Below are 5,084 nucleotides of genomic sequence, written 5' to 3'. Positions count from 1 at the left end.
TCAGTGCACAGAAACCACTTTCAAAATGTCTGAAACCAGTTTGGATGTAGTATCAGACTTAACTGATTTAAGTTAAATTGGTTTATTGAAGTTCTGTCATAGATCCCCTCCAGATTCAAGTTAATTCACAGTCCTCAGTATCCCAGGATGCTTTGCACTCCCCCTGCAAAACCTCCTTGTGGGGTAGGTAAGCTAGCCTTGGCCCAAGCTGTCTGCTCCAGCCAAACATGGAGGCCTGCTCTAGTGCCCCCTGCCTTCTGGCCTGGGCCACTGCAGGCACAGTGCTGCATTTCTGGAATCAAAAATGAATGTCTGTTCACTTGCTTATTGGTTCAGTATATGCAGACTGGGCTAACCTGTGAAGATTGAATTGATCCAGCCTCGAGCTTTGTGACTGTCTGTACTTTTAGCCATTGTGACCCATATTATGCTTCCTCCTCCCACTCTCTCTCCAGATAACACTGTCTCTATAGGCCAAGTCCAATATTTTTAACCTTCTAGCACATTGGGTCCTCTGAGTATATATAAGCAGATTAATTTACCCTTTGTGCATGCACATGCAACTCACTTCTTGACTTGGTGCTGTTTGAGCACCAAGTCACCACTTATTTTCTCTTCTTCCATTTCAGAAAAGAGTGAATCTCTAAAGGCTCGGGCCATATTGTGCTGGGGTATATATGAACACGTAGTAAGAGACATTGTCTTATAGTCTGACCCATGAAATTTACAATTTAATTGAAAACACATGGTGTGACAAATGAGATGGAGAAAATGGAACTAGGAAGAAGAGGGTATCAGGCATAAAGTTATGGGCCTGAACTACAGTTCAGTGAAGTAAATGGAAATAATCCCATTGACTTCAATAGATTTTGAATGAGGCTTTTTAGAAACAGTCAATATTTTTAACATAAGGATACAAATGAGAGCTTGTAATGGTGTCAACAAACCCTACTGGACACCTTCTCATACAAGATAAAAAAAAAAACATCTTCATGCTTCTGTTAACTCGCCAGGTATCTCCTCTGGGGATTTTCACAATTTACTAGAACTGTTAGTTGGGCTTTGCTTCCTTTGGGACTTTATTAGCTGTCAACACTTTCCTGGTTTCAAGAAAAGTTGCACTGGACTTTATTCTTTTTTTTTTTTTTTTTCAGCCAGGCCTACAATGCTTTGATATGCCTGAATTATTTGTCTCAATATTTTGTATGTCCCTGGAAAAGAAGTAGGCTATGACTGTATTTATAAAATGGTGACTTGTTTATAGTTAGATGTGTTTCAAGTTAAGAATTTTTTTTATATATGTTGCTTGCTTATTCCCTGTTGGGAAAACTGAAAAATTCAGCTTTAGCCTGTGCAGCCTAACGTTTTGTGGTTCCTAGATCCATATCAGTAAAGCAGGGAAAGTAAGTTTAGAAAATAGTGGCATTTTTTCTGAGGGCATTAAATTCTCCTCCATTCAGTCAGTGTCATTCAGGACATTCCTTTGATCCCACAGGGGTCGAGAGAAAAATGTCTATTGACTTCAGTAGTTCAATATGATTCTCAGTATATGAAGTCTAAAATACTAGCTCGTATATATGGAAAAGACATGAAAATATATGAAAAATGTCCATACATAACATTCCTGGATTTTTTTTTAACTATAAGAATTAAAGTTAAAATTTCTGATTCATATTAATTTGAATTGAAAATTCATCTAAATGGTACCAGATTTTTTTATTTGATACTAACTGGAAAATTATTTTCCAAAGGGAAGGAAAAATCATTTAAATCCTTTTAAAATATAAAAATGAACATTTTTTTAACTGAAAAAAATGTTTCCCATATAAGGCTATTTTAATAATTATATGGAGAAATTAATATATATGTACTTCATATAACTCCTAATATATATAGACAGTCAACATCAGTGAAACTCTTTAGAAAGACTCACAGACAGTAGCAAAAGATGGGAAAGATCCTTTGCAAGTATTTGTCTAAATTGAAACAATCATTTTGATTTAACTGGGTCCACTATGCTTTGTGTTTGCTTTCCTTGAACATTCAAGCATTTGACATTTACTGGTAGAAATGTTAAGGAACATTTCAAGCTTGTATACTCAAATATTTGCTAAAGTAAATTTTACATTTTATACTCCTTTATTATATTCTAAATTTGCTATTCATGCCATATTACTTACTACTATAACCTATCCAGTCATGAATAAGAAACAGTATCACATCTCTGTTGTAACTAACCAAAGCAACACAACTCTGAACTTCAAATAAATAAGATTTGCAATGAACTGTTTGCAAGATCTTCACATAAGAAAATATGTTTCATAAAGCTATTTGCTTATAGTTTTGAATAATGAATACAAGGAATTCAGCAAATAAGTTTTTAACTGTGAATTACTCATTCAAGTATGAAAAAATAAAATATCTCTTCACTCTTCAAATTAACACATCCCCAAAGCCTGTCTCATCCTCAGCTGCATCCTGAATAGGGCTGTCTAAGGGTCTGTGAAATGGAGCGGGTGGGGAAACTATCTTAATTGACTTCTGTGAATGACTTATTTCATTTAAGCATTGCAGTGTATAGAATTTAGGCCCCTTGCTTTAATATGACAATCCTAGTTGTCTCTGTGGCGCAATGGGTTAGCGCATTCGGCTGTTAACTGAAAGGTTGGTGGTTCAAGCCCACCCAGAGACGTGACTGCTCTTCCAAGGGCTGGGGGTGTGCAGCAGTGTGGTGCTCTGCCTGGTGTTTATTTCCTGTCAGACCAACATGGTGGCCTTTTATGATCAGATCATTAGATGCGGGGGTAGCAGTGGATATAGTCTTCTTGGACTTCCGGAAGGCTTTTCACACTGTCTCTCACCCTGTTCTCATTAAGAAACTGGGGGGCTGTGGTGTAGACACCCACACAGTCAAATGGGTCGCCAACTGGCTGGAGGGCCGCACCCAGAGGGTGGTAGTGGATGGGTCCTTCTCAACCTGGAAGGACGTGGGCAGTGGGGGTCTGCAGGGTTCAGTCCTTGGGCCCGCACTGTTCAACATCTTCATCAGCGATTTGGACGAGGGGGTAAAAAGCACCCTGTTCAAATTTGCTGATGACACTAAGATGTGGGGGGTCGTGGGCGCACTGGAAGGATGCAACAGGCTACAATCAGACCTGGACAGGTTACAAAGGTGGGCAGACGAGAATAGGATGGGTTTCAGCACAGACAAGTGCAAGGTGATGCACCTTGGGAGGAACAACCGGCACCATACCTACAGGTTAGGTAACTCCCCTCTTGTCAGCACGGAGGCAGAAAGGGATCTGGGGGTCATCATTGACTCCAAGATGAACATGGGCCGGCAGTGTGGAGAGGCAGTCAGGAAGGCCAACCGCACCTTGTCATGCATCCACAGATGCGTCTCGAGCAGGTCCAAAGAGGTGATCCTCCCCCTCTATGTGGCAATGGGCAGGCCACAGCTGGAGTACTGCGTCCAGTTCTGGGCACCACACTTCAGGAGGGATGTCGACAGCATGGAGAGGGTCCAGAGGAGGCCACTCGTATGATCAGGGGACAGCAGGGCAGGCCCTATGAGGAGAGGCGACGGGACCTGAACCTGTTCAGCCTCCACAAGAGAAGGCTGAGGGGGGATCTTGTGGCCTGTTATAAACTAGTCAGGGGGGATCAGGATGCATTGGGGGAGTCACTGTTCCCCCGAGCACCGCCAGGAGTGACCAGGAATAACGGTCACAAACTGGCAGAGGGGAGGTTTAGGTTAGATATCAGGAGGTGCAACTTCACGGTCAGGGCGGCTAGGGTCTGGAACCAGCTTCCAAGGGATATGGTGCAGGCTTCTACCCTGGGGGTGTTTAAGAGGAGGTTAGATGCACATCTTGCTGGGGTCGTTTGACCCCAGTATTCTTTCCTGCCATGGCAGGGGGCCGGACTAGATGATCTGCTCAGGTCCCTTCCGACCCTACAAACTATGAAACTATGAAACTATAATTTGCAGGATTGGATACACAGATTTTCTATACAGTAAATGAAGAGTCACAAATGCCTTTCAATAGTGAACCAGATCATCTACTTCCTCTGCAGGGAGGTGCCAAGAGCTAGCCAGTAGAGAACATGAGGTGTAGAAGTGTGTTTGAATTCTTTCTTCATGCATCATAACCATGTGACATTAGGCTTAGAGGGAGGTGCATTGGGATACAAAGACTAGGAACAGAAGTTACAAAAAAAAATGGATACAAGCAATCAGGAACTGGTTCAAACGTGTGGCACAACACAAGTTCATTGCACTTCAACCACTTTCAAAATGACTGAAAACAGTTAAAAATAAATCTGGATGGATGTAGTATCACATTTAACTGATTTCGGTTAAACCAGGTTATTGAACATGTCTCTTAGATTCCCTCCAGATCCAAGTTAACTTACAATCAATCGTCCAGCATCCCAAGATGCTTTGTACCTCTCCTGCAACACCCCTCCCCCCCATTGCAAGGTGGGCAGGCTAGCCTTGGCTCAAGCTGTCTGCTCCAGCCAAGCAGGGAGTTGTGCTCCAGCACCCCCCAGCTTCTAGCCTGGGCCACTGCATGCATGTGGCTGCATTTCTGGAATCAAAAGTGAATGTCTGTTCACTTGCTTATTGGTTCAGTATGCAGCTCAGACTAACCTGCAAAGATTGAATTGATTCAGCCTCAGGCTCTTTGACTGTATGTGCTTAGCCTAAGTGGTGAAGACAAGATGCTATCTAAATACAGTGACTAATTGATAGAATTGTTACATCTTGTATGAAGTAAAACCTCCTCCTGGCCGACTAGGTGATGCTGGTACTGATTCTAGGCAGGAGGGGAACACATTTCCTGAATACTGGGGGTGCTGGTACTGACCAGGTGGTGGCAGCATTACTTGTTTTGGAAGTACTGGGGTATAGGCCCCCTTCAGCCTGAAAGGACCAGATCATTATCTCCTGCTTCATAGGAAAATGCCTTATCCAGTAGGGCAAATCCAGGGCAATTTGTACATTTTACATTACATTGCTTCAAAAACCACCTACAATTCTAACATCAGGGTCCAAAACCTAGGACTTCCTCCCAGAGGAG

At 42.4% G+C, this 5,084-nt stretch overlaps 1 non-coding gene across 1 annotated transcript; it reads left to right on the top strand.

The window, feature by feature from the left end:
- The first annotated feature begins 2,618 nt into the window (after positions 1-2,618).
- On the top strand, positions 2,619-2,692 carry TRNAN-GUU (transfer RNA asparagine (anticodon GUU)). The gene has a single exon. It is a non-coding gene; the product is annotated as a tRNA-Asn (tRNA).
- The last annotated feature ends 2,392 nt before the right edge of the window (positions 2,693-5,084 follow it).

Source organism: Crocodylus siamensis, chromosome 3 (genome assembly GCF_052110815.1).
Source record: "Crocodylus siamensis isolate JL-2025a chromosome 3, ASM5211081v1, whole genome shotgun sequence".
Lineage (NCBI taxonomy): Eukaryota > Metazoa > Chordata > Crocodylia > Crocodylidae > Crocodylus > Crocodylus siamensis.
The sequence above is the reverse complement of the archived record's forward strand: the minus strand, read 5'-3'. Positions and strand labels throughout refer to the sequence as shown.